The 12089-nt window shown below is 41.6% G+C and overlaps 1 protein-coding gene across 1 annotated transcript in view; it reads left to right on the forward strand.

Moving 5' to 3' along the window:
• The first annotated feature begins 611 nt into the window (after window positions 1–611).
• znf385c (zinc finger protein 385C) overlaps window positions 612–12089 on the forward strand; it is a 114466-nt gene continuing 102988 nt past the window's right edge. Inside the window, exon 1 of the mRNA XM_068718887.1 lies at window positions 612–646. The gene's annotated coding sequence lies outside the window, so the exon portion shown is untranslated. The remainder of the gene's footprint in view (window positions 647–12089) is intronic.

Genomic DNA, 12089 nt, shown 5'->3' on the forward strand with positions numbered 1-12089 from the left:
TGACTTGTGCAACAAAATGAACCAGTTTTGCCACGTTGTATATCCTGTTGTTTGTAGATACGGTTATAATATTCGATATTGTTATTGTTAATTAGCCTACAGTCAAAGTATAAAGAACAATTTAGATCTGTGATGTGCTGCTGGAGTTGGGTCAAGCAACTCTTAAAAAAAGAGCGTGGCCATCCGGTCATATATTTCAAAATAAAACTCTATTTGAGTTATGGCTGTTATGTAAGGAAGTGAACTCGAAAATATTAAGTGTTGAACTATGTTGTAATTTTTCTTTAAACATGTGCTGTGTACTACTAAACATACGCCGACTTAAAGAGTGTTTATGGCCTATCCTTGACTGAAAACGTACGAGATAAACTCAAAACCGCTTTGAAGGCACAGTCTTCTCAAAAAGTCCATTCAAATGAACAGCTGTGGTATGACAGCGGCTTCTCCATCGGCGCAAACACATGTACGCCTATATTGTTAAAAGACACTTCCGCCCTAAGTTGCGTAACGGTGTCTGTCTTGACAAAACCGCTGCACTGGACAGCTCTGCTTTTTTTCTTGCGTTGGCAGCCAGTCTGTACCAATCTGTTCCCACTGCTGCTGAGCACGGACGAGCACCAGGAAAGTCGGAAACGGAACGGGACCGGTAAGACAAAGCGCTCTGACTATCTGTTTGTGCTGTCACATGTGAGGAGGATGTCTGTCACTGCAAAAGTTTTGATTTGACGGGAATTGAGCTTGATGTGATAGTTTCAGGTGGACAGTTAAGCGGTGTTCTGAAAGACGGGAGTAAATTAAACATATGTTGTTGTAAAGTTGCATTTTGCTCGTCGCCCTCTGCGCGTGTGGTTTGGATAAACACCATGGGTTTTAGACGTTATGCGTAATTGCGCATCAGCAGCACCAGACGTTTATTCCCCCTTCTCCACACTTGTCGTCCGGTAGAAAAAAAAAACTTTTTAAATTGATTTATGAGTGATAAAGGAAGATATTGCTGAACTGATACAACCCATTGTGCACAACCATGATTAAACCAATTCAAATCAGATGCGACAGAAGTAGGAAATACATAGATCACCATAAAGCCTATAATTCCCCCTCTTGGTACTATTATTTTGTGTAATTATAGGAAATATACACTTTGCTCTGAAGGGAAAATCCCTTTTAATATAGTTTTTTCTTCTACAAACTTTAAAATATTGAACTTGATTTTTAGTGACCTTATCAGACATTGTAGTGTTTCTGTCTCCTTTGATAACAGGAATTAACATTCAGGTGATATTATCCATTGCTACCTTTGTAAAATGTTTACACAACACTGTGTGCTATTACGTCCTCCTGTGCTGCTGATGGGCATAAAGCTACATCTTATAACCGACTGGAAGTTCAGGGTTCATTGCCTTTTAAAGTGGCCACCAATTAGACTTTGCATGCAAGATCCTGGGACATGTACCTCTTGGATATGCTTTCATGAAAAGCATTAATTCTACACACACACACACACACACACACACACACACTGAATATTGACTGGGACCCAATAATGACAGATTTAACCGCTTTCTGCTCCGGGAGAAAATGTTGACAAGTTTGGAAGTTTGACATGTCTATTTCTTCAGTGCTGGCAGTGCTCTGATGATAAAAGTACATTTTACAATCACAACGGTACAGAGACGGTATGTTAGTGTACAGATGTTGGAATCAGAGTCCGTCCTCCTAAAGCGAGCAGGTCTATTGTGGAGCATGTGAAACTGTTGCTTTTTTATATTGGATTTTCTACTGAACACCTCTTTTGCTGTAAACTCGGTGCTCAGTAGCTGTAACAAGTAAGAGGTTTTATAAATCAAGTGGAATATCACGCGGTTGAACTGAAGAAATTGACATAGTTTGGCTGCTCTCTCTGTACTGACTTTATTTATGGACAGCGCCTTTTCGAGTTGGCTTCTCCCCCTGAATGGCCCTGGCTGATAAATGCTGCGATCTGTCTTGCTGTCATGATCAAGTGTGCAATAAGTTTCTCACAGTTATTTTAGTGTTTCATTTTTTTTAAAATCTTTTGTCAGAGGGAGTTCGGCATTTGAGAGGTTGTACCTAGACTTGTCGAGGTATGCCAGAGGAGATGGTGTTTTATGTTTTTTATGTTGAGTGGAGTGAATCTGGATTCTTTGGTTTCAGGAGTACAACAACATAATGTCTGTGGACATGCATAACCTGTTTGTGTTCTTAGTGAGAAACTATAAAACGCGCAGAGCAGTAACATTACAGTTGTGATGTTTGCTGTCACTGATTTGATTTGCTGTACACAAAAAGTTTAACCTTGCAATGTGTTTTGCCACCACGAAGGGAAACAAGTACTTTACAAAAGTGCTCGAGTGTACAAGTGTCTCTCTGCTTCCTTACTAAAGAAATGTTTGTCTCACACTACCTCAAAGCCACCTAGAAGTTCAAAGTGTGTTTTGAATTTGGGTGTGGTCAAATAGTGTCATTGAGCATTTACTCTACTATACATATTCATTTCTGCTATTCACTCAAATGTCCTTTCTCATTAATACTATATATATATATACAGTTGTGGTCAAAAGTTTACATACACTTGTAAAGAACATAATGTCATGGCTCTCTTGAGTTTCCAGTTATTTCTACAACTCTGATTTTTCTCTGATAGAGTGATTGGAACAGATACTTCTTTGTCACAAAAAACATTCATGAAGTTTGGTTCTTTCATGACTTTATTATGGGTTAACAGAAAAAGTGACAAAATCTGCTGGGTCAAAAATATACATACAGCAACATGAATTAGCAATTTTGGTGACTTAGAAAGTTGTGTCAATGAAATGAGCTTCATAGCATGGCCTCTTAACTTCTTGTGAGTGATTATGAGTGACTACAGCTGGTGACTTCTCTGAGGCCATTTAAATAGGGCTCATTGGATACAAACGCCCACAAACGCTACAATGGGAAAGTCAAAGGAGCTCAGCATGGATCTGAAAAAGCGAATCATTGACTTCAACAAGTCAGGAAAGTCACTTGGAGCCATTTCAAAGCAGCTGCAGGTCCCAAGAGCAACAGTGCAACCAATTGTTTGTAAGTATAAAGTGCATGGCACTGTTTTGTCACTGCCACGATCAGGAAGAAAACGCAAGCTATCACCTGCTGCTGAGAGAAAATTGGTCAGGAGGGTGAAGAGTCAACCGAGAACCACCAAAAAGCAGATCTGCCAAGAATTAGAAGCTGCTGGAACACAGGTGTCAGTGTCCACAGTCAAGCGTGTTTTGCATCTCCATGGACTGAGAGGCTGCCGTGCAAGAAGGAAGCCCTTGCTCCAAAAGTGGCACCTTAAGGCTCGACTGAAGTTTGCTGCTGATCACATGGACAAAGATAAGACCTTGTGGAGGAAAGTTCTGTGGTCAGACGAAACAAAAATCAAGCTGTTTGGCCACAATGCCCAGCAATATGTTTGGAGGAGAAAAGGTGAGACCTTTCACCCCAAGAACACCATGCCTACCATCAAGCACGGTGGTGGTAGTATTATGCTGTGGGGCTGTTTTGCTGCCAATGGAACTGGTGCTTTACAGAGAGTAAATGGGATAATGAAGAAGGAGGATTACCTTAAAATTCTTCAAGATAACCTAAAATCATCAGCCCGAAGGTTGGGTCTTGGGTGCAGTTGGGTGTTCCAACAGGACAATGACCCCAAACACACATCAAAAGTGGTAATGAAATGGCTAAATCAGGCTAGAATTAGGGTTTTAGAATGGCCTTCCCAAAGTCCTGACTTAAATCCCATTGAGAACATGTGGACAATGCTGAAGAAACAAGTCCATGTCAGAAAGCCATCAAATTTAACTGAACTGCACCAATTCTGTCAAGAGGAGTGGTCAAAGATTCAACGAGAAGCTTGCCAGAAGCTTGTGGATGGCTACCAAAAGCGCCTAATTGAAGTGAAAATGGCCAAGGGACATGTAACCAAATATTAGCACTGCTGTATGTATATTTTTGACCCAGCAGATTTTGTCACTTTTTCTGTTAACCCATAATAAAGTCATGAAAGAACCAAACTTCATGAATGTTTTTTGTGACAAAGAAGTATCTGTTCCAATCACTCTATCAGAGAAAAATCAGAGTTGTAGAAATAACTGGAAACTCAAGAGAGCCATGACATTATGTTCTTTACAAGTGTATGTAAACTGTTGACCACAACTGTGTGTGTGTGTGTGTGTGTGTGTGTGTGTGTATATATATATATATATATATATATATATATATATATATATATATATATATATATATATATATATATATATATATATATATATATATATATATATTATTTGAGAGAGAGAGAGAAAAAAAATATTTGACAAATATTGATACGACATTTATAGCTGCAATTCTTTATTTGGACCACCCCAATATTCCACAAAATCCCACCCACACCTTTATCCTAGAGTGTGGAGATGACTATATGCAAACACTATAACACATGATACAGGAATTTTGTGGAATAAATGGAAATACACTGTCAAGAAAACATATGAAACAAAAGTACAAACTGCACTGAAATATGCCCTGGCAAAATGCAATAAAGTGTCTTCATGCTTCTTGTAGTGCTCGGTGCTGAAGACACTTCTTCATCTCACCGGGTCATTTGACAGAAAGGGGTCACTCTGGGGCTGCACTCCACATTCTGTCCACTTTGGGAATTGTAAGGGCTGGCTTTTTAGAGACGGTTATCTGAGATTGTTAGTGTTACTTTGTGGTAAAGTTCATATGAAGGGGAAAATGCAAACATTTACCCAATGCCTGCTTGAAGAGAAGAGTGGAGAAAGAAAAAGGTGAGACATAAACAAAGAGAGCGAGAGGGCACTTATAGAGAGAAGCATCGACATCCGAGCACACATATCTTGATGGTGATAAGTGTAAAGAGTTTCCGACAAGCGGAGTGTAAGAGTCTTCATAGACGTAGCGCTTAGTGGTTTACAGCCCCCCCCCCCCCCCCGCACCTATAAATATGTAAATAAACAGATACAATATATATTTGGAAATCAGCAAGGAAGACTAAATGAAGCAAACTCAAATAATAAAAGTTATGTAGCTGTATTTGTAGTGTAGTATTATGTCGCTGCCTCTCACCATATCATTTTCTCTGTGATTTTGCTCGTCTGCTGTTCAAGTGGCCTCTCGCTATTTTGCTTTGACCTTCTTTTGATCCTCCTCCTTACTGCTGTTATCTACAGAATCACCCGCTGAGCCAAGGTGACCAGCCCGCTCCCACCGAGCAACACACACAGCTGGAGCCCGCAAGGCCCAAGACTGAATGTATGCACTTTTTTGGTTGACCTCTGTTGTTCTCTCTCTCTCTCTCTCTCTCTCTCTCTCTCTCTCTCTCTCTCTCTCTCTCTCTCTCTCTCTCTCTCTCTCTCTCTCTCTCTCTCTCTCTCTGTGTGTGTGTGTGACTTATACCCTCGATTTCATCCAATGCGGAAAATGGTCGGTGACCTTCAGTTGGATTCTATGAAAAGTTTTGTGCTAAAACTGTAACGTACTTGCTGGTCGCTTTTCCATTTGCCAATACAAACACACAGTTAAGCTGGGGGAAGCTTGGCACTGGAGGACATCACTGTCCCATCATGGCAGAACAGCTCTGTCATAGCTGATGGTTGTCAATGTGAGGTACACAAGCAATTCATTTGAAATGAAACCAAAACATCCAGACTCTCGTGCATTTAACATTTGTATGTGGGTTGTGCTTTATGAAATCATAGGCTACTTTATTAAAGTCATTGTTTAGTTATCTCCGCGGCATTTTATTTTGTCGAAAAATTCCCACATTTCTAATCAATTCAGATGTTGTCTCACAAATGCTTTTAACAAGAAAGCTTGATAAATTATACATTTCCTTGCCACACTCCAGGGGTGGGGTGATGAGGAGTGACAGGGCAAGTCACAAGCCGTGCAGGGCTTTGCATGACAGGTAAAATTAAAATTTAAAATCTCAATTAAAAAGGCATCAACACTGGTTCTTCCGGCCAAGCTGTCTCTCTCTCCCTGAAGGAGCGACGGTGAGGTGATGCCCATCAACCCCTAAGTCCCTCCTTCGGCCTTGGTTGGTGCCCTGTGTGAAGCTTGATGTGGCAGAGACAGGGTGGGGGTCACAGATTCTGACAGCTGCATGACGCCTGCCTCAGGGCATGCAGGCTGCCCTTTTTCCCGTTGCGAGCCCCCTTCCCTCCTCCAGTCCCCTGCCTGGCAGACTGACATGTCCAATTGGAGGTGCACTGCCCCGGGGTAGAATCAGCAGAGGCTGCCTGCTCCTCAGTGGGGAGCTCGAGAAGTGACACCACTGACCCTGGGGAGGCCAGGTTGCGTATTTTTCAACCAACTTCAGATGAAACCACGGCCACTTCTGTATGACGAATGCCTTGACAGCTGCGTTTTCATGGAAACCAGTAAATTGGTAAATATGGCCATCTGAATCCGATGAATTTACGGTTTATCAGACTTCAAATGAGACAAGAATGAACGAGCTAGTGTGCTATTTCCCAACTATATGTTCAGTGGGTGTCTGGTGTTGAGAAACGTTAATTCTGAAGGACTATGAATTAACAGTTTGAGTCAAGTATAGAGACTGAATTATGTGTATTTATAGCTTACCATTTAGAAAATTATAACTGCCAGGTGAGACATTTCCTGATGATAATAATAACTTTAGCCTATGTAGCTAACGATGAAAGTGACAGAAAGGTTCCTTCATTCTTCGTTCAGTTCAAAGACCTTTAGTATGTTAGCATATTGGCACGAGGTTTCACTTTGTGCATCTCTGTGTCTCCGTCTAATCCCCCTTACGTGCTCTCATGGCGCCTCTCACATCTCCACCTCCCCACTGAGTCTGTGCCCAAACAGGAGGTTGATCTGGCAGTGAGAAGTTATCGCAGAGGAGAAAAGGTAACAGGAGTCAGGCTTTTCACCTACACTAGAAGCAGAGGGCAGTGGCACATTGAGCTTCATTTCATCTCATCTTGATTCGTTTGTATGAAATCGTTATACTCATCATTAACAGAAGTCCACCTCAGTGCCATGAGCCTTTACTTCATGCACACTCACACCTGTGTAATGACTCACACTGACAGTGGCCCCAGTGTTAGAGCCACGCGCTCACCTACACAAACACGTCGGCGCACACAGTGGTGCGTTTATGCTACTGAGCTGCTGAGTGAGTGACGGTGCTCCGGGGTTAAACACTGGTTCAGTGTGTTCGGCCAGGTAAACCTCCTCAACCACTCCGCACAACAACAACAAGCGCTAAATAGGCCGCTTGTTGGGGCCCCAACTGCACTCCAGCAGGAAGGGTGGTGGCTAAAGTCATTTGATCAGAAACATGCAGTTATAGATTGCTTTCATGAATATGCAGATATTGTGTGCGCTACTGTGTGTGTGTGTGTGTGGTATCTGGTGTCGTCTTTTCCATGTATTTGTGTAGCTGGTTTGATGCATGGCTTTTTTTCCATCAACTTCTCGTTTCACATACACTCATTCATTCAGTTACACGCAGTCACACATGTAGCTGCCCAACACAACCACAGTCTTTCAGTGGAGCTCGGCTGCCGGAGCTTTCGAGGGTTAATTGCCTTGCTCAAGGGCATAATAGTCATCAATATTGACAGAAGGGAGAGTGTTGCTCATTTGCTTTCTCTGTGTCCAGATTATTTATAGCTGAGAAGACTAGTTTCTCAGTCTCGGACCGTGTGTGTTGAGCTCTTGTCCTCATCACTTTCCAGTCTTTCCACTGCCAGGATTATAATGGCAAGAATCATGAAGGCAGTGCTGCAGTGAAAAAGAATAACTATAAATAGTATAATTTTGTTTGTTTGTTTGCTAAATCGGAATGAATGGAATGCATTAGTTTACGTAAAATCATTTAGCTGCCAGGGATTATTCTGAGGTTAAATTTCAGAATTACCCTGCGCTCTAAAACCTTTTGAATTATATTGTATATTTAAGCACAATTTGTCCTTATTTTACTTTAGCTTTGGCCCAAACAATATCTAGTATTTTTTTTCTGTAGTGAAGAGCTGTGTAGCTGTGTAGAGTGAAGTAGTTTTCTCCACAAGTCAGTTATGATGAAAACAATCACTGATGTTATTGCTTCTGAGGATCCTTGTCAAAATAAACTAATATTATCTTGTGTTACTCTTTCTACCCTCTGAAATAGGACTTTGATCTCACTGGAAGTACATAAAGCTTGGAATAGAAATAAACATTGTGTCCTACTGTATACATGCCTGATCGGTGAAGATGGTTTCTGAGAGCACACCAAGATCTGAAAAGCCATTTGCTGTGAAATATGAAAAAACTAGCAAATGATAAATATGTTACACAAAGCAGTCATCAGCTAAGACAGGCACCCTATAGATATTCAGATCAGCTATGTATCATCATTTTTACATTCAGCTATCCAGGGCTTGAGGTCAACTTGTTATGGTCTGTACCTGTGAGTCACTTCTTTCCTTTACAGTAACAGTCATTTGGGGTCCAATGTGTATTATTGATGATTGATGAACTATTGTCAAAAAGTCCACAATCTTTTTTTTCCCTCTAAGTTCAAAAAGTTCCTTTTCTAAAGCTTGCTGTTGCATGAAGCAGCATCTGTCTTATCCCCTGCTCAGCAAACAGCCCCTCTTCTGCCTCCCGCAGCTCCATATACCAGCAATCTGAGTCATTACAGCCTGCAGGAGGTGGCACCAAAGCTTCCTCCACCCGACCAAGCCACCAACCCCCCCACCTCGATCTCTCATTGATCAGGCTGAAAAGACATCTAATCCATGCTGATCACAGTAACCTCCACCGTCTGGAGGGCTGGCTCTACGGCACACACTGTTGTTTTACTGTCTCTTATTGAACCGTGCCAACTGTGAGGAGAGGAGGCTGCATATCGATGGGTGTGGCCTCAGGTCGCCCCAGATAGCCTGATGCCGCTGGTGATGCTGAGGATGGGCCTGTGATGCCACTATTGACGTCGCAGCTGACTCAGAATCCCTGATATCATTCAGCTCCTCTTTTATTCAGGACTGCCACCTCCTCACACTGAACTGGGGCTTAGCCAATCAGTGGTGGCCTGGCCATTGATTAAAAGTCAGATTATCACCCTCTGGCCATAGCGTAAATGGGCTAAGCAGCTCTAGGAAACTGACCTTGTTTAGTCTTTCCACAGTCTCAGTATTCTTTCACAGTTTGTGCCGTTTATGTGTGTGCTTTTTGTCCTGCGGTATCTTCCTCTATCTTCCTCCTCATTGATAGCTGAGGTCTTTTTTTCTGCATTGCACAAGTGTGTGTGTGTGTGTGTGTGTGTGTGTGTGTGTGTGTGTGTGTGTGTGTGTGTGTGTGTGTGTGTGTGTGTGTGTGTGTGTGTGTGTGTGTGTGTGTGTGTGTGTGTGTGTGTGTGTGTGTGGGTTATGTGCCTTTGCACTCTGCTAGGGGCCTCTTATCATCTGTGTCGAAGCGGTGGGCTGAGAGTGGGTGAAAAAAGCAAGGGCAGCTCTCTGCTCTTCAAGATCCCACATTAACTCCACCTCCTCCAGTTTAAAATCCCTCTTAGCCCCGCAGCAGCCGAGACATCAGCTCTTAACTCACACGGCTGACGCACACATCGACTCACTGATCCACTAAATCACTTCTGTTAACTACATTGATTCACTGTCTCTCTCCATTTTTACCTGTTTGGTGAGTCAGTGCTTCTACAGTACATCCTGAGTTGAATAAGTTTTTGAATTTTGTCGATTTCTCTTTGTGTTTTCCAATATGAGTTTTAAACCAAGCTGTGTTGCATTAATGACGCAGCAAATCTATATCCTCATAGCGCTCCACTACATTAGTTGACTTTATCTTCCACCCCCAGCTTAGCTCAGGCCATCACAAACTCATATGGGCCTGACAGCCACTATAATTGAACTATATATTTTTTTTCCACTCAGTAAAGAGAAGAAGGGGCATCTTTCAGCGCTCCGCTTCCCGGAGCATTTTTGCTGACAAAACAGAGGTGGCTGGGGTTGGGTTAACAATTGTAACGACACTGCTGTCAGAGAGGGGGCACAGCAAAAGATAAAGAGAGGGGAGGAATGGATATACCTGCTCTCTGGAAGAGCCACACTTAGTCTGTTCTGCCAAACCTTGGGTAGTGAGAGAGAGAGAGGAAAGTAAAGATACTGACTTTAGAGGCTCCCTGAAACAACAATATTCTATTAGAAAATGCTTTCACGTAGCCCACCTCTGCTTCACACTAATAACTGTCTGCTACACTGTTAGACACTCTATTTAAAAGGACGTGTTTCTTTAGAAACATTGTTGTCGGTGCATTTGAGATGTTTCACTAAAACCATTTGAGCAAATGTTGATGCTTTATGTAACATTTGTGTAATATATTTACACAAACATTATTTTCAAAGACTTAATGTACTTTTTACTCATAGTACAATTTGTTTCTCCGTTCTAGTTGTTACAATTGGCAGACCTGACATACAGCATACCAAACAACCTGAGGGGAGCTTATTGTGTCTTAGGCTAATTCTCCCAGTGGTATGAACAGGGTGGAACAGGATCTGCAGCCCAGGGACACCTCAGTGACTCTGTTTTAAGAAACACGGCTTGAATCAAAACACTCTTTTTTTTCAAAGCCAAATTGAACCACAAAAGTCCGAAGGAAATCAATAGCTAGACCGCTGTAGTGAAAGAGAACACACTCTTGCAGGGCGCTGCCCATGTTTTTTCATTGGTAAACTTAGAGAGAAAACACAGGAGGGAACATTTGAACAAGAGAACCTGAGGGCTGCTCATCACCTCTCGCGCTCTCACTTTCTCCCATATACAAAATAAATACACTTGCAGACATGGACTAGTGGGGGGCATGAATTTAGTTTGTTTTTCATCCATAGCACACATAAATGTGATGAAATCAAAATAGATCCTAATGAAATGTCCATGTTCACCTTCATTGGCAAAAATGTCCATGTCAGTCGCACATAACTTATGCAACATTGGTAAATTACAGGGTTTTATTTAAGCCCTCTCCCTGACGGTTATTTGAGTGAGCGCAGGCCTGAAAAGTAATCAGGGCTGATTATTCATAGATATGACAAATCCATTAAATCCTCAAAAAATATAGTGCATAATATAGTGCAAGCTTAAGCCATCAATTCAAACTGACACTAGAAGAAGAAAATACACAAAACTGACAAACATGTTATTATACTATTTATAAAAAGTAGATTATCATTTATCCATATATTTCAATATCTGTAGGCTCAAGAATAAGTGCATTAAATACACAAGCCGCTTTTAAAGGATACGTTTGACATTTTTGGGAAATTAGCTTTTCCACTGCATGGTTTGTCTCGACTCGACTCAACTCACTTTTGGTGCAAGGTCCTTTTCGCTATTTGGTTTTCCACTGCACACAGTAGCCCCTCACTGTCGACAGGATTCTCAGCTGATTGCCATAGCGATGCTCGCTAAAACTGCCCTGACATCCGCGACACCCGCTGAATCATTTAATCAGCAAACAATAACAAAAACAATGTCTCTACTTCCTCAATTGTGCAGCGTAGTTTGGCGGACATTTTCTTGTTTTTGTTTTGCCTATTATAAGTTTGCATGAGTAACACCAAACAATGTGAACAACATGAATCCAGCTGAGACCCTTGTTGAATGCCATTCCCCTCTTTAAATGGGTGGAAAAGATTGGTTTGTGTGGACGGAGAAGTCGCCCATTTATTTAAATAAAATACAGTTAATGCAATCTGAGGCTGGTAGGCATTCAAATGCTGTGCTGTTGCAGAGTTACAGGCGCTTGTTTAATTATGTAGTCTTGTTACATCCCCTTCAGCACATTTGCATAACTCCTGCTGATGTAAACACACAGTAGTTCACATTTTATAACATAATAAATACATTTGGATGGAAGCCTTTCACTTGAATGTGGAATAATTTGACTATTAAATCCAGTGTATGGCCAACCAATTATTGTTAAATGTGTCAAGACAGTATGAAAAATATCAGGAGGGTTCAACGAAATGACGAAATGATCAGTTGCTTTT

This window comes from Cebidichthys violaceus, unplaced genomic scaffold, assembly GCF_023349555.1.
Source record: "Cebidichthys violaceus isolate CVI_PGR_0920_01 unplaced genomic scaffold, fCebVio1.0.p SCAF_23, whole genome shotgun sequence".
Taxonomy (NCBI): Eukaryota; Metazoa; Chordata; class Actinopteri; order Perciformes; family Stichaeidae; genus Cebidichthys; species Cebidichthys violaceus.